Genomic DNA, 24,140 nt, shown 5'->3' with positions numbered 1-24,140 from the left:
ATGAGGTTTCCTAGCCAGGTTAGTGGAACTTTCCCCAGACTTCTCTGAAGCATTATACTTGGCAACAATACCTTTTATGCTCAATACCTTTTATGCTCTAAAGATTTACAATGACAGCACATGACCACCCCAGTCACGCGATTTTGTGTGCTAGATGTCCATTGGATGGAGTGAGTTACATTCTTATGTGTGAGGTAGAACAGCACATCAGTCAGATGGTATACTATAGCACTCTACTCGATTGCAACAAGTCACTTCCAACCGTGTGTGTGTGTGTGTGTGTGTGTGTGTGTGTGTGTGTGTGTGTGTGTGTGTGTGCGCGCGCGTGCGTGCCGCAGATGGCTCCCATAAACCTGACCCAGTCCTCGCACTGATGTATCCACCTTCAGACACAGAACACGTCTCCGGATGAAAAGAGTGGTGGATCCACCTTCGAACACTACACTGGACATAATGCATGGTGGAGTCACCTTTGAACCCTACCCCAGATGTATCGTATCAAGGATCGACCTCCGAACGTTACTCCAGATATAATGCATGGTTGTCTCCTATGTCCCAGAGTAGATCCAGGTTAATGGTCGAGTGTGGATTTTCCCTATAAGAAACACCACCATAACTGCTCGTACCGTATTTTCTATTACTTCGTGTTACAGGTGAAAGCTTCGTTTGGTACTGGCCTTACACGGTTGGCAGAGCTACAACATGTTCCCATTTCCACCGAGTGGTCAAAACACGGTTCTGTCGCATTAACTCAGCTCACTCTGTTTCTTCACGGGATGCGGAAGGTGCTAGATGTAGCGCTCTCCGACTTCTGCTCAGTTCCGACTCAAACTGGAACTACTACGTGGATAAAGCTGCAGGGACGGCGCGGCAGTGACTGAGGAACAAGATGCGACGCTGGAGTTTTGCTGTATGGGGTCCTTAGCAGACAGGTTCGAAAAGGTGACTCGTTTAGAGATATGAGAGTACCACGAATGTGACTCACCAGTGGCTGTAATCGTTGAGAGACTTCTCCATAGGATCCAACGCAAGTATGTGGTTGAATGGAGAGAGTTGATTCCAAATCGCTGACAGAATTTCTACCAGAAAGTGCAACAATATAGATCTGAAAAGCTGGTGTTTTGGTCATAGGATTTTGTACCATTCTTATGACTTCAATCTAGCATTGCATTTTTCAAGTGATTCCTCACATAGCACAACAGATACTGTATGTGATTATTCTCAGTTAACCATCATCCTGCCTTGCATATAACCCGGTGGATGTATCGCAGAACCTCTGTTACACTGTGTACCTGGCATCTAAATGGAATGCGTTACAAATACTGTTTGTTAGCGTGTGAAATTTGTAGCAGCGGCATGAGGGAGTCAAATATCGGCTTAATATCACGTTCCTTAGCCAAATCACTTTCTAAATTCGGTGAGAAGGGTGATTTTTATTACGAACTTATACAGCTGGTGACGTGCAACGTGCACCAGTACTTTCGATCTGTTAATACACACCTCCGTGGATACATTCTTTCTGCCGTAACAGCTGTTCCACTACACCAGTTATTAGGCCATCTTTCAGTTCCAGCTTGAAAGCCTCTACGCGCACCGTAATCACAGTAATCTCGTCTTCGTCCACCTAGGTACGGCGCTGTAATATACTTCAAGATTCCACAATCAAAGCTGCTTCTTCAAAGTTTTTGAGTAGGCTTGGATGGCGTAATCTGTTTCTGCCTTCATGTGTCTGCCAAATCAGTTTTTTTCAGCATTTCCGTGAAGCTCTCCCATAGTCAGACAAAACCTGTGACTATTTCGTGTTGCTTGTCTTGGTGTAGTACGAAGAAACAAGCAATATTGGTTGCAATCTTAAAGTTTCTTTGTTATTTCCCAATGGCACGTTTCACCTTTATTTAGGCATCTTCGGATTAGCCTACGGAAGAAACATAAAATTTCGTTATGATCCCATTTAGTGAGACTGGATTACCAAGAAAGTAGTAAACAATTTACTGATATTTGGTAGCGATGGGAACAGGGATACCGCGCGCGGAACATTAGAGCAAGTAAATGACCCTTGTCAAAGCCTGAAAAACACTTTGAGATGTCCTATAAAATACAATAAGACAGAGGATGTCCTAAAGGTATTTTTTTTTAAATATCTAAGCAGTTTCGTACCTAAAACGCCAACGCACACTGGAAATTAGAAGGTAGCAGCAACGTCGGCATGTGGCGCAGTCGAATGCAAACCAAACGGGATGAGACCTACAGTAAAGCTTTTACTTCATAAACATGGCGGAGAGTAGTGTATATTCTGGTTGCACACATCACACTAGAAATGAAAACATACAAGACCCGTAAGACTAATGAACGCAGCTCTCGGCAGACGGCGCCTGCAGGCTGTGAGCTACGATAGTGTTTAATTGCTAAATCTCGTCATAAAGTCAAATCATGACAGTTAGTATAGATGACTGGTGTTCCCAAAATTGCTGATAAGAAGCTTACATTAATAGCCAGAATAATCAGCTTGAATAAAAATTAAAAACTAAAGTATATAACAAATACATTGCTGTGATGCGAAAGCATAAGAGTATATAGGGGAGCTCCCGATAGCAATTTTGAGCGTCCCAAGTAGTTTTATGGCCAACAACATTGTGCTTACCTGGATCTCACGATCTCCCAAAAATTAAAATCTACGCCCCCCCCCCCCCCCCCCCCGCCCCCCGATTCACGAGATCGTGCCATGAATCAATGTCCTTAAAAAGCTTTGACAAGGGGAATTTACCCCCGCTGGGATATTCTATGCGCGGTATCCCAAGTCCCCATCGCTATCAAATATCAGTAAATTTTTAAATATTTCTTGGTAATCCAATCTCACTAAATGTGGCCACGCTGCTATTACGAAATTTTGATTTCTTCGGTAGGCCAATCCGAAGATGCCTAAATAAAGGTGAAATAAAATAAAAAAATTAACTCTGCAACAAAGACTGATTGTTTCTTAATATCACACATAGGCCTACTGGTGTACCAACCCCATTATGAACTGGAAATTTTGGAAATTTGTCGTAAGTTCCTATGGAACCAAACTGCTGAGGTCTCCTGTCCCTAGGCTTATACACTACTTAATTTAACTTAAACTAGCTTACGCTAAGGACAACACACACACACACACACCCATGCCCGAGGGAGGACTTGAACCTCCGACGTGGGAAGCCGCGCGAACCGTGGCAAGAAGCCTTAGATCGCGCGGCTACCCCACGTGGCATTATGAACTGGAAAAAATCTCTTGGTATACGTTGAATATCCCCTGCTAGTCTTATTTGACTAGAGCAGTATTCTACGATGGAGCCCACGACTGTTTTATGAGCATTCTTCTTTGCAGACTGATTACAGTTCCCTAGTATCCCGCCAACGAAACCGAAACCTGCCACCTGCCTCGTCTACGGCTGAGTGTAAGTGATCGTTCCACTTTATACCACTACAGGCTGTTACACCTACGTACTTGTATAAGTTGACCGATTCCAGTTGCAACTGTTTGGTACCATGTTCGCTGGATACGTTGATTCGCGTTGTGAAGGCCACATTGTAACATTTCTGGACTTTTAAAACTAGTTGCAATCTTTGCACCATTTGAAATCTTATCCACATTTTATTCAATATTTGTGCAGCTTTTTTCAGACAGTACTTTATTTTAGATTCTGCATCATCTCCGAAATATATGAGGCTATAATTAATGTGGTCTGCAAAGTCATTAATACACAAAATGAACAGCAAGGGGTCTCAACACACAGAGATTGGAAAAAATATGGAAAAACGACAAGAATGCATGTCTGAACATAAATGCAGGTGCTAGCCAAGCCTGCAGGTTGGCCGGCCGTGATGGCCGAGCGGTTCTAGACGCTTCAGTCAGGAACCGTGCGACCGCTACAGTCGAATCCTGCCTCGGGCATGGATGTGTGTGATGTCCTTAGGTTAGTCAGGTTTAAGTAGTTCTTTGTTCTAGGGGACTGATGACCTTAGATGTTAAGTCCCATAGTGCTCAGAGCCATTTGAACCATTTGCACCTGCAGGTTGCGCCGGTCTCTTTGACCACGAACGGCACCAGTGCCGTGTCCTCAGTAATTGCAAGTGTCAGTCGTGGTCAGGATAGACTCTGAGTAGCTGTAAGAGAATTATGTCGGAGCTAAGTGGATTCGAACGTGCGCAAATTGTTGCTGCTTGTATCATAGGTGCGTCCGTAACCAAGGTAGTCGAAGTGTTTGATGTTTCAGAAGGCACCGTATCGAAGATTTGTACCACATACAGGGAAAGCGGAAAAATATCATCCTCCAAGTCACAATGCGGACAAAAAAGCTTGGGTTGAGTGATCGTGACAGACGGTCACTAAAGAGGACTATGACGAAAAGTAAGAGGATGATAGCAGCGAAAATCACTACAGAACCGAAGGTCCCACTCACGAACCCTGTCAGCATCAAAACAGCACGAATGTAGTCTCAGAAGCAGGGAATTGCAGACGAGCTGGATTTCGAAAAGCACTCGTCAGTGATGCAAATGCCCGCAACAGAAAAACGTGCTGTTGAAGCCATGACTATGGAGCACTGGAAGAATGTCATTTGTTCGGATGGGTCTTAGGTCCACAGCGTTTCCAACTTCTGGCCGAGTTGCCGTCCCGAGAGTGAAACATGGCGGAGGTTCGCTGAGTTTTGGACAGCCATATTGTGGCATTCCACGGGCATTTCTGTCAAGGATTATGTGACCATTTCGGCTGATCAGGTCCGTCCCATGGTACAATGTTTTTCGCCAAGACGATAGGGCCCCTGTTGACACAGTTCGCATCTTCGAAGGTTGGTTTTGTGAGCACGGGGATGAATTGTCGTATCTCCCCCGGTCACCACAGTCGCCAGATCTCAATGTTATTGAGCCTTTGTGGTGAACTTTGAAGACAAGGGTGCACGATCGGTATCCACCTCCGTCATTGCTACCAGAACGTGCCACTATTTTGCATGAAGAGTGGTACAAGATTCTTTTGAAAACTATCCAGGACTTGCGATTATCCAACCCGAGACGACTGGAAACTGTTTTGATAGCCAACGCTTGTCCGCACCGTATTACGCATGGTAATGTGTTGCGTTTTTGGTGATTGCAAATTTTTGTTCACTTCTACATCCTTTTCGGCACTGTGGAACAGGAGAGGCTTTCACCGTGGGAGTCCCGCCACTTGTGCACACGAATTGCTGGAGAAAGCGATAATCTGGGCGCGCGCGCACACACACAGCTGGGACCAGGTCCATCAAGGGGCAACGGCCGCCGATGTCCCAGATGTTGTTACCTGCACCACCGCACGGCGGCGCGCGTCGGCGGCGCTGACGTCATCACCCGAACAGCCACAGCGTTGCTGCTGTCGGAAGCAGCAGTTGCTCGCTGGCGGGGCTCAGTCGCCGCGGTCGCGAGTCAGCAAGCGTACGTGGCCACCTGCTGCCTCCCTCACAGCAGGTAAACAGACGCGCAGCTTAGCCAGCTTTCCTAGTGTCTTCTCTCCTTGCAAAAGATGCTTCTGGACGGTCAGATTGGGCAGGTTACTGTACACTGATACTCAAGAGTTGTGCTTCCAGAGAGTGTTATTATTCGCATTTCCGTATAAACAGTGCGTCACATGTCAACAAAATGCCGTTGCTTCTCCAGACTGGTGGCGTTACCTACAGAGGAATAGCGTAATCAGTTGTTAATCTTACGGAGTGTGGAAATGACTTATGCAGACAGTGTTGAAAACAAAACAAAAAAGTGGTATTTTTCATCCGTTATTTCAGGAAATGTTAGAGGTTTGAAACTTCTACGCAACGTACAACCTAGCTTATTATTTTTGCTAACCTACTACTAGAAATAATGACCCATTTTTTATGCATGATTAATGAAAATGCTAAACGTTTCATGTAGTTCAGATGATTACATTCGAAGTGATGACTTTCTGTCAACTCACTCCACTTCCACTTGAGCAACAGATTTAATAGAAATCCGTAACACAGAGAATGATGAAGAAGAAGCAAAGGAAGAAGAAGAGGAGCAAAATGATGTCTCTATAAAAATTAATACGTCTGAAGAATCCATTATATGCAAAACGATGTTATGCAATTTGCAACGCACAAAAATTCTCCCAACGTGTTGGAACTACTGTAATGGTGCAAAGAGTTCATTTATAAGTTGTGGTTTCTTACTAGGAATCTGCATGAACCATTGTAGTCATTATCTTCTGTTCTTTTTAAATTTAATCTGCTATTCACGGATTTTGCCTCCTGGGTCACATTGCCTAGAAAAATAATTTTGAACAGGAAATTAAAACAAGTTTCCCACCTTGATATGTCGCGATAAAAGTGGTAAAACAAATAAACATGGGAATAATATATATGTACATACAATAATAAACGAATTTAAAGTTCGAGTAAAAATATAGAAATACTGCGTTATTTATCAATTAGTGTAATAGTCCAGTGTTCTATTGTCCAATATTCAGTAAATGAACATCTACTGTGCTGCAGTGAAGGTACGTAAATACAGTATACGCATAATTAAAAATTTTTACTGTACTTTTGTACATGAACCCTCACAAATTTTATGTAGCCCAGTGAGTTTTGTATAACCCGGAAACTTGTCCAATTTGGAAAATTATTTTAGTCCCAGGCGATTTCCGTTTTGAGCAAGTATTACTGTACTTTTACTTTTCCCAGTCGTTTATTGTCTCAATCTTCAAGCAGTGTTTTTATTTTCCAGTTAATTTTTACTCCCAATTGCTCCACAACATTTATTCTCCGTTCACTTTCATCATTAGATTTGATGGTAGCACCTTTACTTCATGTCTACGTGTCTGATATCCAACAAATTCGTTTCTGAAGTCGTGACCAAATAACATTGTTGAAAGACTCATTGATACAGAGTCACCTTTTGCAATCGAATGGAAATCAAACGTTTGAAACTTACAGTTAAAAGCCTGAAGAAAAGATATGGAAGATTTAAGTCGAAATATCTGTGAGGATCGGGAATGTTGGAGGACACTCTTAATCGGTGTACAGTTGAAGAACCAATTTCAGACTGCAGGATGTACTGATAATATCGATACGAATTTTAAGTTGTGAGAAGTATTCTGTGCTATAAATGATTCAGTTGTTGCTTCGTTTTTTCTGGGGTGACTTAGTTGGAAGCGAAAGTCAATTTGGTGTGTTCTGTGTAAAACAGAACAGGGATTCGACAGGCTAATAGACAGCTATTGTTTGTTTGCGTGCGGCGTTCTTTTAATTAAACTACAGGCACTACAATGTACGAAAACAAACGGAACTATCGACTCGGAGCAGCTTTTGCAACTATGTGTTAACTCTGGACTTGGTTCTTAAATTTTATGGCGTGGTGTTCTGGAGGTAAGGATTATGTCTGTCGGCAGATATAAAAGTCCGAGATAAGTTCAGAATGAGTCGTTCGTCTGCAGCGGAGTGTGTGCTGTTTTGAAACTTCCTGGTGGGTTAAAACATACTGCTCTGCAGAGTGAATGATTCATTCTGTGAATAAGCCCCCAATCTGTCATATCCTTCCCTCCAAGAGAGATAGTCTAGCAACATAAGCAAGAGTGATTCTGTCAAGTTTGGAAGTAGGAGAGAAGTACTGGCAGAGTCGTCCTGCAACGTGTGACAGCCGGAAAAAGTGCAGGGCCTCTCGCGAGTTACGCAAAGAATAATTGAAACCTTCTCTTGCGGATGTAAGTGACGCAGAGCGACACCATCCTATGTTACAGAGGAGAAGCAGAGTGGTGAAAGCACTATACGTCTGCCATGAAACAGGATTTTTGATCGGACTCCAGTCCCCTTCGATCTCGAGAAGGCATCAGTGTGGCCAAGAATGAGGACACGTTTCCATGCTTTAAGCATGAAGTATGTTGTTTTGAAGTTCGGTATCGTTCCACTGCTGCGAACCAAATGTTTTACAGCTCTCTTCTGCAGTACAGTGTATCAAGAATATTCAGAAGCAAAATTATACAGATTCTTGAAGGCCCTAAAGTTAGTTTCTTGATATTAGGAACGGATGGTTAGAAATTAGTACCGTGGGATTATAATTCAAGTGCAGCTATTCATGGAGGTCCAGTGTGGGCTGCATTATCATAAGGCAGCGGAACTTGGTTCCAATTTTGCCCACGAGATGCAAATCAGACGTTGTATAGCATCTCATCGACGTCTCCGGTACTCACATAGAACGAAGTGTGTAAGTGGCGATTAATGATAAAATCAACATTATGCCTTTCTCACTTGTCTGACCTTTTCTGCCCACGTGTCGCCTCTAATCCATTACATATGGAAACACTTCTATACGTCTTTCTTGCATTCACAGCGCCAGATTTGCACCCTGTGGCCGAAATTGGAACTAATTTTTTTTTTTTTTTCAACGTAAATCGGTTCCTCAGTAACGCACCAGACTATCAACCAAGTTACGCTGCCTTACGATAATTACAGCACGCACTGGACCTCTCTGAGTAGCTGCACTTTAATTGTAACCACCCGGGATTTTGTTTCTTATTGAGCAAAGTGATGACGTCAGTCAGTCACAATGTATGCATTACGACAGGGCGTACATTTTTGACAGGCTCATTCAAATATTCTCATACATTTTTCCGTTGTACAATGCGACCCTCATGTAGGACGCTAGCACACAGCTCCCCTTCTCTTTCTATTAGAATTTCACACACCATTGACTTCGTGCAACTCGTTACGGAATTCACTGTGCACATATGACAGATATAGAGGACTTCTTTCCGTTAACTGCCGCTGGCAGCGTCGATGTAGAAACATAACCAGTATACAAACATGTACCTCAAACACATTGCTCTTTCCAGATTTCACACCGCCTAAATTATTTCCCTCCGATCATTCATATTCAATTACAAAATAATCTTTACCTAAAAAATTTCATTTGACATCTGTGGTTAATTTTTCAAATAGTCTGAGTTTTCAGACGTATTTTGTTAGTATGAGGGTGAGTCAAATGAAAACCTTAAATCCGTAATAACAAATCGAAATTCCGCCGTTATCCTGTAAGTTGGTAAGCGTGCTACAAACAGCATGCAGAATGAATGGCCTGTAGGTGGCAGCATAGTGCATATAGATTCACACATACCGCCGCAGTATCAGTATAAAGATCGCCGCCCCACTTGTGACTTGCACCAGGGAAGAAAAGCGTTCTGTTATTAGGTTTTTGCATAGTGAAGGTCTGAAACCTATTGAAATTCATCGACGAACGAAGGTTCAGTACGGTGATGCATGCTTGTCACAGCAGCAAGTCTACGAATGGTTCAAAATGGTTCACATGGCTCTGAGCACTATGGGACTCAACTGCTGAGGTCATTAGTCCCCTAGAACTTAGAACTAGTTAAACCTAACTAACCTAAGGACATCACAAACATCCATGCCCGAGGCAGGATTCGAACCTGCGACCGTAGCGGTCTTGCGGTTCCAGACTGCAGCGCCTTTAACCGCACGGCCACTTCGGCCGGCGTCTACGAATGGAGTAGGAAGTTCGCAAATGGTGTGACTTCAGCGGAAGATGCTCTTCGTCCTAGTCAACCACAATGAGTTGTGACTCCACAGAACATTGCAGCAGTTGAAGCCATAGTGAAGGAAAACCGCCAACTGACACTGAATGACACTGCAGCATGTTTACAGATTAGTCATGGATCAGCACACCACATTCTGCATGATGTGCTCCAGTTTCACAAAATGTCTGCTGCCATGGCAGCTGACTCTTAAAATGAGAGAACGACGTGTTGATGCTTGTGAGGAACTTCTTTGGCGCTTTGGACGAGAAGGTGATGGCTTCCTTGCAAGAATCGTTACTGGGGACGAAACCTGGGTTCACTTCCACCAACCGGAAACGAAGAGAGCGAGCCAGGGATGACGCCATTCCTCATCACCAAAACCATAGTAGTTTTGAACAGAACCATCAGCAGGGAAGGTTATGCTGACTCTCTTTTGGGACGGAAAGGGCGTCATTTTGGAGCATTACATGACCACTGTCACCAGTGCGTCATACACAGATCTCCTAAAAAATCACCTGCAGCCTGTAATCAAATCAAAGCGACATGGATTTCTGTCAGCAGGTGTCCTTTTGCAACATGACAATGCTAGGCCCCACACTGCCCGTACAACAGTTGCAAAAATCACAGACCTGCATTTTGAGTGTCTTCCTCATCCACCTTCCATTTGTTTGGACCACTCAAAGACGCAATGGGAGGAAAGAAGTTGCGTTCCGATGAAGAGGTACGGCACGCGGTGCATGAGTGGTTGCGCGGACCACCAAAACAAATATTTTCTAAAGGAATTCATGCACTCTGTAAGCGCTGGAGGACTTGCATTGAGCGTGGGGGAGATTATGTTGAAAAGTGATGCAGCTTTGTACCACTTCTGCACAATAAATAATATTTTTTAAAAATATTTAAGGTTTTCATTTGACTCACCCTCGTATGTGGCAAAAATGTATCTGCGTAGTTCAGAATCATCCACGACAGTGGAAACAGTGTGGAAGCGTTTACGCGTCCTGGGCTCGTACTTATACATCAATGTAATTGTTCAGAAAATAATACCTGAACCAAAAACTTCATTTGTGATGAACAGTGGGATGTGAAAAACACTGTTCCTATAATCTCTTTTACTTGGCAATATCTCTGCAGTCTAAATTATTTATTCCCCTATTAACACATCATATCAACCGACAAGGTACCTAATCAGAAGCAGGTATTTATTCTTTTACTACAGTCAATCATTTGCAGCTACATACCATACAATCGCCTCTAGAGAGAATGGGAAGAGACTTTGCTTTTCGGACAACACTCTTTCATGAAACTGTAAAATATGTAAGCTGTGTACAAATGTAATAGTATCCACCACAGCTGATTTTATTTGTCTACTCGTGTCAAAAGCATTGTATAAAACTAGACAAAAGGAGAAAAACAGACTAATTACACAAAATTAATACATACAAAGGAAATATAGATACAGTGTGAGGCAAACAGAGCCATAAATGATATTTATATATAAACAGACCACAAACACCAAATACGACCAGACCAGAAATCAGCGACCTCGACGCAATTGTCCCTGGCCCACAACAGGTCCTCCACCCTGCAGGAAACTGGGCACTGAGGACAGCCGTACATGTTCTTAGTGGTTTGTTCGGCTCCAGAATTGCATGCAGTTGATGGGTACCCACGGTAGTTCAGGTTGGCCATATTATCCTGTGGTCTACCCACACCACTTCTTAGTCTGTTGAGGGACTTCCGCGTTTTCCACTGCAGGTTTCTACCTGGGGGGAGGGCTTCCGAAGATGGGATCCATGGTGCGATATTTGCGTTTCTGGTTGCCCACAGGTTTTGTCGTGCCATTGACTGTGATGTAGTGCCTTTGATGGAAATTTTTAGAAAGCTCTTTCTAGGTTTCAGCCTGCTTGGGGAGGTTGGTGTCCATGCAGCGAGTGAGCTGCGTTTAGTTCCGCTTTGCTTCTCTCTGTGTTCGTGGAAACTTCCCACCTTATATCTGGTGGAGCTGTCCCCGCGAGGCTGTAGAGTTTGTAGGTAGGCGATGCTCTCAGGCATCCTGATGTTATTCTACATGTCTCGTTGAGACATGAACACAACTGTACCAAACAGGGCAGGCTTATTCAGCGGCAGAGTAACATATTGCAAGTGCCAATGTTCTGAGTACTGTCGGTTGGGCACCCCATCCGCTACTTGTGAGCTTTCTGATGATGTTATTGCGGGCGTATACTTTTTGTTTTGTATTTAGGCAGTGCTTCCTAAATGTCAGTACACGGTCCAGCGTGGCCCCCAGGTATATTGGATTGTGACAATGCTCCAGCTTCATGCCATCCCATACAACTAAATTTTCTGTTGGCGTCTTTGTTTCTTAGATGAAAAGCGCATACTCGAGTTTCAGCCGGATTCGTTTTCAGGTAATTATTTTGATAGTATGCCGCGAGAGTGTGAATCCCATTTGTTAGATGTCTCTCTGCTGCTTCGAAGTCTTTGGCTTGAGATATTAGTGCCAGATCGTCAGTATAGACGAAACTTCTTGTGTTAAGAGGTTATGGCTGATCGTTAGTATAAATGAAACACAAGGCTGGTGCTAGGACGCTGCCTTGAGGCATACTGCTATTTTGCATTCTCCGTCTACTTTTCTTGCCGCCTAGTTCTACGCAGAATCTATGGTTCTGAAGCTGGTAAATTTATAATCTCCCGTTAGTTGTGCAAAATGATTTTTTGCCGCACAGTAGCATAAGCTGCGGAGAGATCCACGAATACTGCTCCAGTGACGAGACCATGTTCTAAACCATCCTCGATATTTTGTGTCAGACTGAGTATTTGTGCTGTACAATTTTTGTTTGGTCTAAAACTAGCTTTTTGTGGAATCAGCTGCGGCTCGGTGACAGGGCTGAGACGAGTGAGCAACATTCTTTCGAGGGTTTTGTAAAGGTGACACAAAAGAGATACTCGGAGCTTGCCGGGTTCAAGTATGGCGATGATCTTTGTCCTTTTCTAGATTTTAGGAATCTGCTGTCTTGTTAAGCAGTTATTATAGAACTGCAGTAGCCATCCCATAGTCGTAGGCCCAAAATGTTGTATCTGCTCCACCAATAAATTGTCAACTTCTGGCGTCTTGCCGTGTTTACACTTTTTAATAGCAGCTTTCAGTTCTTCCGAAGTAAACTTAGCAGACAGCACTTTCGTTTGTGGATGTTGCCAGGTTATCCCTAGTTTTTTCTTTCTTCCTTCAGTTTTCCCATTCAGCTGCACCTGGTGGGCGACTTCATTTGGGGTAACGTTGGGTCTCTGGCGACACAGGGGTCAATACTGAGTCGTTTGAGTAGTTAACAAGCATTTCTGCTGCTCTTGGACATGCCAATGCTCTCTACTGTTTCAATCCATCAGTTTTGTTTGGCTTTCGCCAATTCCTGGAACAGTGTCTGTCCCAGTTTTACTGTATCCGTGTTGAACGGGTCTCCAGCAAACAGTCTAAGGTATTCTGCAGTTTTGACGTTAATTCTTCATTCATACACGGAATGTATGTTGTCCGGCAGCGTCGGGAGATCGAAGCGCGAAAGCACTTCTTCACAGCTTCTACAAAACGGTTGCAGGAGTGTGTCACAGGTTCAATCTTTAGTGTTGTCTCATCCAGAATTTCCGCAAAACTCTTCCAGTTGGACTTCTTAGAGTTGAACCGCCTACAGAACGGGATCACCTGTGGTTTGATAGCTGCAAACACCTGATAGCAGATTGGCCTACATTGGGTGCCAGATACAGGTAATGATGCAAGTCTTCACACAGTGGCGGGAAACAGTGTCGCTGGTCGGGATTATATCCCCTTTTCCAGCGGCTGCTACTAAATGAAGCTGGTAGTTTGCAGTCATGTAAGAGAGTTAATCTTCTGCAGTTAGCCCACTTAAGTAAGTCCTCTCCGTTTACATCATCATCCTCTTAGCCCCATACGCTACTATGGCTGTTAAGTCACCCACGACAAAATGAGTGTCCTGATTTTGAAAATTCACTGGGGGACTGAAGTTACATTTTCATCAGGAGGCTTGTAGACGGATGTTACTGTACAACTGCTTAGCTCAACTGTTAAGATTTCAATATCGTTCTCCTTTGTTAGAGAAAATGAGAGCACTGCTACACCGTGACTCACAAAAGTGGCACTACTGTACTACCTATGGGGTCTTTCAATGCATGCCTGCTATTTTTGGTCTTCGTCAGGTAATATCACTGTGCGTTTTTTGCATGCACAAAACACCACGATTTATGTCCTGACACCTAGTTTGTAGAAGTCCTTCTTTGCTGGTTGATAAGCCTTCAATGTTTATGGTCATTATTGTCAGTTTTGGTCTTGAGAAACCTCCTGCGCTTTTTCTAGCGCACATCGCAACACTACTTTAGCGGACAGATTAGCCGGTTGAGGGTAGTTTCAACCGTTGCCCAGGGGACGCTTTGAGTGTATGTAAAGCGCTAAGCGCACACACTCCTTGGAGGCTCTTTCCGTGTCCCCCACCAAAACTGATGACGCGAAGTTGAGCACGTGTTCATTACTAGCTCGATTCCTGGAATTTCACCCTTAAGCTAATCAAGCACGATTCGCGACCCGTTCCCACAGCTTTAATTCCGCCAGTACCTTGTCTCCCACCTTCCAAACTTCACAGAAGCTCTTCTGCTGCAGAGTGAAAATCTCATTCTGGAAACATCCCCCAGGCTGTGGCTAAGCCATGTCTCCGCAATATCCTTTCTTCCAGGAGTGCTACTTCTGCAAGTTTCGCAGAAGAGCTTCTGTGAAATTTGGAAGGTGGGAGACAAGGTACGGGCAGAATTAAAGCTGTGCGGAGGGGTCGTGAGTTGTGCTTGGATAGCTCAGGGATAGAGCACCTGCCCGCAAAAGGCAAAGGTCCCGAGTTCGAGTCTCCGTCCGGTACACAGTTTTAATCTGCCAGGAAGTTTCGTATAATCGGACATTCCGCTGCAGAGTGAAAATCTCTTCTGGATAGCTATATGCTTTGCGCTCACTTGTCTCGTTTAGTCTCCGTCCTGACTGCAACGTCCTGCACTCGTGCTCTTCTACTCTAAATATAGCAGTTGTTGAGCGTTGTTTTATACGAATTTGAACAGCTTCTAACAGTAGTTTCAGCTGTGTTTATTGGGAGACAGAGAACTGAAATAATGAACTGAAAAGAAGCATCTTCAAACATGTTTGGCGGAAATAAGTGGAATAGAGTTTGGAACACTGCAAAGACAATGTTCCAATGTACAAACACACAAATGTTCGTGAAAATTTCAGTTCAGAAAAGGATAAGTGTGACCAAAAGGATCTTTAAAATGGAAATCAGCTGTGTGATAATATACAAGGGGACTTAGTTACACATTATTATGAGGGGTCATGTAACTTTTATTGAATCCTACAGTAGACTTCAAAACGGCACCGGTACATGACACTACTTTTCAACACAGTTACCAAGTCTGTGTAAACAACTGTAGGAACGTTCTACCAATCATTCAATACCTCGAGAACAGAAATGCGCTACTTGGTCATTCTAGAATCACCATGTGAACGTCCTTACCGTTGGAAATTTTGCGATTGCTGCGAATCAGTTCCTCGTTTTCCTGGACATTGTCGTCTGTGGTCGACGTCGATGGCCTTCCTTCCCGATCAGCATCGCCCACGTCTGTGCGGCCTTGGTCATACTGTTGGCACCATTTCACTACTGTTGGGCGTGACATTGCATTTGGTCCATCTTGCGTCAGAGTTTCATAGTAAATGTGTGGACGATTTAGACGTTTTGCGCACAATAATTGTACTGTCCCGCGTACTTCAACTTTGGAGTGCATTTCCAGTTGTCGTGCCATTTCCCTCGCACACTGTGATGCAAATGTTATAGGTACCCCGACAGAGGTATGTCTGCAGGGAAACCGAAACACAGACTGTCTCCTGAGAACGCACCACGCTTGTTGAGCGTAGGTCTTAGCACGGGACGACATGAGTCTCTTATTTTTGAAGTCCTTTCGTACAAGTGATGAGCATTACAGAACCGTGCTTAGCCTCTGATTTTGAGAATTTACTATGGTGTGGAAATCCCACGTTGTGCGACAAACCTAAATAGATTGTGATATGTAAATGGCAATGATCTGGATAAATACCTCGGGAATATCCTATATATGGTCCGTATATTTTTTTAAGCGTCGACAGTGACTGCTGTTGGACACTTACAAGCCAGTTGCCCGTAAACCACATTTTAGATCTGTTCCATGGGCGAGGCATCAGTTGACCGCCGGCAAAGAAAGCAGTAGTGTTCTTCGTTCTTAGAAGAAGGGCACTGCCACGTCAAAGTGCGACAATGGAGAGGCTATATCTCCAGCTTGAAGTGTCTCCTAAATGACTGGTCAACTTGTGTTATAATTTGAGCAGAATTGGAGTAATTTAAACTGATTCCTGTGCGTTATGTGCCGTGGTGTGGGATCAGAAGATTAAACATCTCCTAACATATACATGCAAAAAAATTGGATATTGGGACCGATTTAACCCAGTCTATCAGGGAAATTATCAAGATTTTATTGTCATTATGAATGATAAATGGTATTTGAACAATTACAAAACCAAACGTGAGATTCCCTCTCAAAGGTCGAACTACTGGCTATTAGACTCGAGTATAGTTTAAAAAATGTGAACAGGAATGTGCTTAGGAGCTATTTACGGTTATAGGGATCGCAGATCTTCTCGCTTGCACACAGCTTATGGAATCGCTGTTCGTCCAGCATCCATATATCTACCATAGCACTGTCTGCTGGGCTGCGCACTGCATTCATTGTTGACAGAAGTCGGGAGTCTGCACACCGTCAACTCCCAACCGAGCAGTTCCTTCGTTTTGGGCGTCTCGTGCCAGAATATTTGTTCTACATATCCAAATCAAAGTAACTTTTTCTTCGGTGCTGCCTGTATATGGTAACTTTTAGCTATATTCTTTCTGATTAGCTGGAATATTGCTCTCCTTCATTACAAGGTGTTAATTTCCGCACAAACCTGGTCAAAATTCACGACTGCCGCAGTTCTGTTCCCGTTGTTGTTTCCTTTTCATTCTCATAGTGTACACTGACGAACAGATTGTCCCCTTGAACTTCAGTAGCACGCAGGGTTTGAATTCTGTAGGCAAAATTCTCCACCGTCGCATATTTAACGTTCTCACGAGGAAGTTTTTCTCGGAAAATGTTGTGCTGAACACATAGTTTTGAGCGGGAGACTTGAGTAATCCTTCTCCACCCATGCTGCGCGAGTGTGTGGATCTTGGGGACAGATGTATTAAGGAGACAGGGACAAGGCGATAATGATATTCTTTGATATCACTACTGAATGTGAGTTCAATTCCGGCTCTCGCTTCCGATTCACTTTATGAGGTCAGTAAAAAAAATAGTAAGGCTGTCATCTACTGGAAGGTTGGTTTGAACACCACGGTGCCGTACTAGACACCGTCCTGTTGGAGGTGGTATGCCGTTGCCTTCCTCCGACCTTTCAACTAATTTACCCAGCAAATTATGGCGGGTTCTACAGTTTAGCGTTAGCTCCGAACCGTTACGCATATCGAAAGTGAAGGACATGATAAGTGACAGATAAAAATCCTATGACTGACTGGCGATTGAACTGCAGGCATTTGGATTTGTAGTTTGGCTTTGTGCCATTGTGCCACCCGATCACTGGCATCTCTGATTAACTTGCCGATGTAGAAGTTCTGCTCAGATTGTCCTCGTTAGTAGGAGTCAGGATTTGATATTGTATCCAATGGCATGGATACCAAATTAAGGTCACCACGATAGCGTCTAATTTTTATGCGATCATCGCTGCAGAACTGGTTCAATGTGGTTTGGCTCGGAAACCCTAAGTTTTGAAACTCAGCCTACTTGTGACGGTGTTAGCAGGCTCTTTACGCCCTGAGGGGTAGTGGTTTCTGGCAACTGGAGGCCGAGACGAAGGCATGCATACTCACTGCCCAACCATCAGTAGACGGCATTGCACAACCGAGGTGTACAGGGACGGTGACGCAGCGTCGAGCCAACACTGAGGCCGTACTGTACGGCCCGCCGACGCCTCACGGACAGGATGGCTGCGTCTCGAACTGTAGTCGCACTGTGTGATCCTCTACTTGCTCGTCGCTGTCACCGATCCTCTTTAATCCACTGGTTCCGCTCTAGTTCCACTGCCGCAGCAGTATGCACTGCACGAAGTGAAATGTCACACTACGATAAACCTGCGTGATTAGCATCGATCGTTCTGCCCTCTTATAGTTTACAAACATGCTGATATTGTGCGCCGCACCATCGACCTAGTATACTCGTACTTACTTCCACGTTTCCAATTCGGCTTTTCACTGTTCCAGCTCGGCGTAGCTCTAGCCTTTCTGGTCACAAAAGTCTGGACGCTCTTGGCCTTACATGTACAGCATCTCTCTTAAATCTTTGTCACTTATTGTTGGTACACTGTGCTATGCTACTGGGCAGCAAAATTACACAAAGAAGGATAGCAGAAATCCAAAATTTTATATTTATTGTTCGTATACACTGGTCTGCAAAACTTGAGGAGGGACGTGACTCTCATGATGTGTCACTAACAAGCATCGTAGCTCAATGAAACTTGGCCCATACATAGAAAGAACTGCAACAATGTAGTACAGAAGGCAATTGAAAGAAACACGCAATGAGGCGAACTGAAACAACATTTTTATTCAAAGACAACAATTTCACTGATGATCCCCTGGACATTACAAAAGGCGGACCATGGTTCGCCAAGACAGCAGTGGATGATCTCTTACCTGCTCCTACTCTGGCCACAAGTTTGCTAAAGAGTTCCTGTGTTAGTGCGTTCCGTTCCATCGCCAGCGGCGTTGACAGCAGTTGGGTGGTCGATGGTGCACGTCGACGTGCAGCAATACATCTCCCTACCGCGCGCTCTGTGAGATTTAAGTCGGGGGAACGGGAAGGTCAGGCCATTCGCCGAACATCCTCTGGTTCCAAGATCTTCTCCACCTGTGCAGCTCGGCCCGGTCGCACATTGTCATCCATAAAAATGAATTTGGGGACGAACGCACCCCTTCAAAGAGGAACAAGGGGAAGAAGTACAGCCTCTTAATAACGTTGAGTGGTGAGAGTATCTTTTTCAAAGATTTGGAAATCAATACCCCCATGCAACATTATGCTTCCCACGCCATAAGACCTGGACGACCAAAACGATCGTGTTCCACAATGTTCCTCGGTACATTACCTGTTCCCACATCTCGCCATATGAGAGTATGTCCAAAATCACTTCTGAGAGTGAATCTGCTCTCATCCGAGAAGAGCACGAACCCTCATTCCTCGTTGGGCCCATCGCTGTGCTCTTGGCACCATTGCAAACGGTGCCACTGATGAGCGGGTGTCAACAGAACACAATAAACCAATCGTCGGACGAAGAGAACAGCTGTACTACAGCTGACTGTGGTCGACCACCTCCCCTCTTTTGGGCAGCAGTGCTTGTGGTTCAGAACGCTCCGCATGCACGTGAAACAGTGCTGCGAGCAGCTCCAAACTCCTGGGCTACACCCGTCGCACTTTGTTCCGATGATTCTTTGTGTCAGGACACTTTTGTAATGAAGAGGACCACCACAGTGTACGAAACTGCTTGCTGATTGACACATACCGTCGTTTCCAGGTCCTTCAACTGCCTCGTGCCGCAGGGCCACCCAGTGTGGCACTGTAGTCACGATGACGTCACGCCATGTCACGTCCAACTTTCTGTGGACGTTTGAGAGATCTTTGAAAACATGTTCCTTCACTTTCGTTCATTCCCACCGAGTAGTTAATGTATTATGTTACTTTAACTATCTCGTCCTTAGGTTTTGCAGATCAGTCTACTCGACTAAACTACAGGTTATTTGCGAGTGTACAGGGTACGGAATTTTGTACAGAGAGTGGTGAAGTCGGGCAAGAATGACAAGCAGGAGTACGACATTCCGTGCTGCTTCAGCACTGTGCGAAAGTTTATCTATTGTAGTGGTTGGCGAGCGGTAGTAGGCCACTCCCTCGCCTGTCCGTCACCAGACGTCTTTATTGCATGAGAGATCTGGAGAACGTGCTCCCCAGCCCAACACTCGAACATCCTCTGCATCGAGACAGGTCGACATAGCACGGGCAACATGCAGTCTTGTGGTATCCTGTTGAAAGATAATGTGACTGAGACCTCGGAAATAAGATATAGCCATCAGCCTTAGCTTGTCAGGAATGTAACACATGCTACCCAAATCACCAGCATGCGAAACATAGGCGATCGCGTTCTGTACCCAATGCCAACCTATACAATCACACAGCATGTTGGGCATTTATGATAATGGTGAAAGCGATCTGGCAACGTTGGATCTCCTCGTAGCCTCCACACTCGTCTGAAAGGCTGAGGTGAGGAATTCCCTGAATTCAGTGTTGTCGACGGACACACTATTGTCGGCGCGCCTCTCTCTGCTGCCGCGTCAACGGAAACCTCAAGAATGGTCACTGAGCAGACGAACCGTCGTGGTTCTGCACTTTGAGTGCATAGTTGTCTTGCAACAAAGAAGCTCATTTTCTGTGTCAAGGTACATGAACGTGTACGATCCTGCATGGCCCAGCAATAGACAGTACGAGGGAACCTCAAAAAGTAAGTTACGGATTATTATGACAACCCCAGTAACTTTTATTGAATGCTTCACAACACTTCAAAGTCACACAGATACTTTACACTCTTTCCCAACATAGTCACCAAATCTCCGTAAACGACGATCACAATGTTCAACCAATCGTTCAGTACCTCTACGACAGAACTCCTCTCCTTGGACATAGAACAATTCGAGAATCACTGTGTGAACGTCCTCATCGTTGGATCGTTGGAAAATCAGACGTTCTTTCAGCTTGCCGGAAAGACGGAAGTCGCGTGGTGCAAAAGCTTTCTTTACTGCCGATCAGTAGCATTCATGTCTGTGCAGAAATGGTCAAATTGTTCGCGCTGTTTCACTACGGATGGACTTGACCTTGCGTTAGTCCGACATACCGCCAGCAAACGGTGAATCTGTACGCAATTTAGGCGTTTTGTCCACAAGAATCGTACTGCCTAGTGTACTTCGAGAGTGTTTCCAGTTGCGACTCCATTTCGATCGCACACTATGATACACCTGTTATCCGTACCGCAGCAGAACTGTATCTGCAGGAAACCAAGTACATGTAGCCCCTTCTGAAAAGCACCACTCTTGTTGCGCAGTGGTCATAGTGTTAGGAGACATGTGTGACTTTGATGTCACTACGTAGCCTGGGGCGACTGAGATCTCTCGTGGGCCTCCTAACCCCATCTAATCCAAATTCGCGCGACGGAATGGAATATTTACTAATGCGAGCTGCATTATCGTGGGAATTCTGACATGTGCTGGTAGACATTGCTCCTTCTCGCACACGGCATAACTCAAATTTCTGAGAAACACCAACATTCAAATGCGATTTCAAAATGAAAAACCCGCTGCCTAATCTTTCATTATATGCAGAATGTAGATGCTGGTAGTACTACCAGCCGTTTGCAGTTAAACTGAAATATTAATCATTTGCATATCGAAGTATCTAGTAAATTTCATTCCAATTTGATGTTTGTTGAATGTTGCCTTTATGGTTTAAGAATTTTAATGCCCAGCAATGTATACAGTGGTTGGACAAAAATATGGAAACACAACGAGAAATGCATGCTTTGACATAAATGCAGATGCTAGCCAAGTGTGCATGTTGCACTGTTGTATTTGATCACGAAAGGCGCCTGTACAGTGTCCTCAATGCGTTGCAGGTGTCTGTCGTCGTCAGAACAATGTTAGGTATAGTTGTGAATGGATTCTGTCGGAGTTAATTCAATCGTGAGCAGATTGTTTGAAGCTGGTATAGTGGATGCTTCCGTAACCAAGGGGGGCGAAGTGTTTGTTGTTTCAAGAGGCACCGTTTAGAAGATTTATACCGCATGCAGGGAAACCGGAAAGACTCAATCCATAAAGTCGTAATGTGAACGAGAATGTATGTTGAGTGATCGTGACAGACTGTCATTGAAGAGGATTGTGACAATAAATAAAGCAGCTGCAAAAGTCGCTGCAGAACTGTGTGTCGCATTCGCGAATCCTTTCAACGCCAAAACAAAAAGAAGGGAGCTTCATAAGTAGGGAATTGTTGGGCGCGCAAGAATTTCAAAATCGCTCAGTGATGCAAGTGCCCATAGCAGGAAAACATGGTGCCGAAGCAACAAAATCTGGACTATAGACCAGTCGAACAACATCATTTGGTCGGATGAGTCTTGTTGAACACTATTTCCAACTCTTGCCCGAGTTTACGCCCCAGGAGTGAAACACGGAGAGGGTTCAGTCATGATTTGGACAGCCATATCGTGGTATTCCATGATTCTTATGGCTACTCTGCAAGGTCGTATCGTATTACTGTTATGGATTATCGGATCGTTTTGGTTGATCAGGTCCGTGCCGTGGTACACTGTTTGTTCCCCAATGGTGATTCTATGTTTCAAGACGAAAAGGTCCCTGTTCTCAAGGCTCGCATCGTCCAGGGCTGGTTTTAGAGGACGACAATGGACTGTCACTTCTCACCTGGCCACCACGGTCACGAGAGCTCAATGTTATTGAGCCTTTGTGGTCTGTTTTGGAGAGAAAGATGCGTTACCTGAACTTGCCACTATTATGCAGGAAGAATGGTATAAGATTCCAGTGAAAACTATACAGGGCCTAACGTCCTGGAGGCGAGAGAAATGGTATCATTTACTCTTCATATCCATCAAAAAATTTTGGATCTTTCCAACCGTCTGAAAGTAGGAATTATCTTCTTGTAACGTGTGATGTTCTACCGAGAACAATACTTGCGCTACTGAATAAACGTAACCATCTAAAATGATTTCTTGGACCTTACCAGTTACCTTTTCTTTCATTGTTACCATAGGATCAACAACGATGTGACCTCTCAAACAGTGACATAAACTCCACCGTGCTCCCGAGTTGGAAAAACACGTTCTAGTATTTATGTTTCTATTTAAAGTACGTATGCGCTCGGAAGCCAAGACTATTTGGCTGAAAGTGAATGCTGCCAAGACGTAGATAATAAAAATTCATACAAGAGATACGAGAAAGCTGAGATTGAACAATGATGTGTGCTGAGAAGGTAAGCGAGTGTACATTTCTTGGGTGTGTAGTTACCGAAGACGGAGGAGCAGCTGCTGACGTCAGACCAAGAATCCTAAAGGAGGATGGGGCTTTCATCCAACAGTGTCCATTATGAAGGGTAAGAGCGATTTGCATAACAACTAAACTGCAAATTTTTAGAACAAACGTGAAAGTAGTGTTGCTATACGGATGTGAAACTTGGAAGGTTACCTTTACAATAGCCAGGAGCTTGCAAGTCTTGCAACATATCTCTTAGGAAGACTCTTAAAATCTTCTGGTCAAATGTGACCTCCAATGAAGACCTTTGGAACAGACCTAGAGAAGAAGCTATTGCCATCCGAATCAAAAGACGGAAGTGGAGGTGGATCGGACATACCCTTCAGAAAACCACAATGCTCTAGAGAGACGAGCTTTCTGCTGAAACCCACAGACTTTAAGGAAAGGAAATGATGGAGGACCGTACAGGAACAGACCAAGGAAGAGGGGAAAAACATTTGCACAGTTGAAGATCCTCGCCCTAAATCAAGTGCGCCGACGCAGCTTCGCCGAAGCCCTGCGCTGTGCGTAAGAGCAACAGGAAATAAGTCAAGTAAGTCAGTCACTCTAAACAATGCAAACGCGAACTGTTCGAAAATGGTTCAAATGGCTCTGAGCACTATGGGATTTAATATCGGAGGTCATCAGTCCGCTAGAACTTAGAACTACTAAAACCTAACTAACCTAAGGACATCATACACAACCATGCCCGAGGCAGGATTCGAACCTGCGACCGTAGCAATCGCGCGGTTCTGGGCTGAAGCGACTATAATCAGTCTTCAGGGCCCTCACTTTTCTATTAGCTTCTCTCCTGCTATTTGGTGCAGCGTCGACGTTTCGCCACGACACTAGTTGCAGCAGCTCTAAATACACCATGTGATCAATATCCGGATACCCCAGAAAACATACGATTGTCATATTAGGTGCATTGTGCTGCCACCTACTGCCAGGTACTCCGTATCAGCGACCTCAGTAGTCTTTAGACATCGTAGAGAGCAGAATGGGGAGCTCCTCGGAACTCACGGACTTCGAACGTGCTCAGGTGATTGGGTGTGACTTGGGTCATACGTCTGTAGGCGAGATTTCCACGCTCCTGAACATCCCTAGGTCCATTGTTTCCGATGTGATAGTGAAGTGGAAACGTGAAGGGACACGTGTAGCATAAAAGCGTACAGGCAGTCGTTATGTGTTGGCTGACAGAGACCGCCAACAGTTAAAGAGGGTCGTAATGTGTAATAGGCAGACATCTATCCAGACCATCACACAGGAATTCCAAACTGCATCAGGATCCACTGTAAGTACTATGACAGCTAGGAGGGTCGTGAGAAAACTTGAATTTCATGGTCGAGCGTCTTTTCATAAGCCACACATGACGCCGGTAA

General features: G+C 44.5%; 1 protein-coding gene across 1 annotated transcript in view; it reads left to right on the top strand.

The window, feature by feature from the left end:
- Positions 1 to 5,392: 5,392 nt before the first annotated feature.
- Positions 5,393 to 24,140, top strand: part of LOC124776696 (multiple inositol polyphosphate phosphatase 1) — a 306,445-nt gene continuing 287,697 nt past the window's right edge. The window contains exon 1 of the mRNA XM_047251799.1: positions 5,393 to 5,472. The gene's annotated coding sequence lies outside the window, so the exon portion shown is untranslated. The remainder of the gene's footprint in view (positions 5,473 to 24,140) is intronic.

The sequence above is a fragment of the Schistocerca piceifrons genome, chromosome 2 (genome assembly GCF_021461385.2).
Source record: "Schistocerca piceifrons isolate TAMUIC-IGC-003096 chromosome 2, iqSchPice1.1, whole genome shotgun sequence".
Taxonomy (NCBI): Eukaryota; Metazoa; Arthropoda; class Insecta; order Orthoptera; family Acrididae; genus Schistocerca; species Schistocerca piceifrons.
Note: the sequence above shows the minus strand (reverse complement) of the source record. Positions and strands in the feature narration are given on the sequence as shown.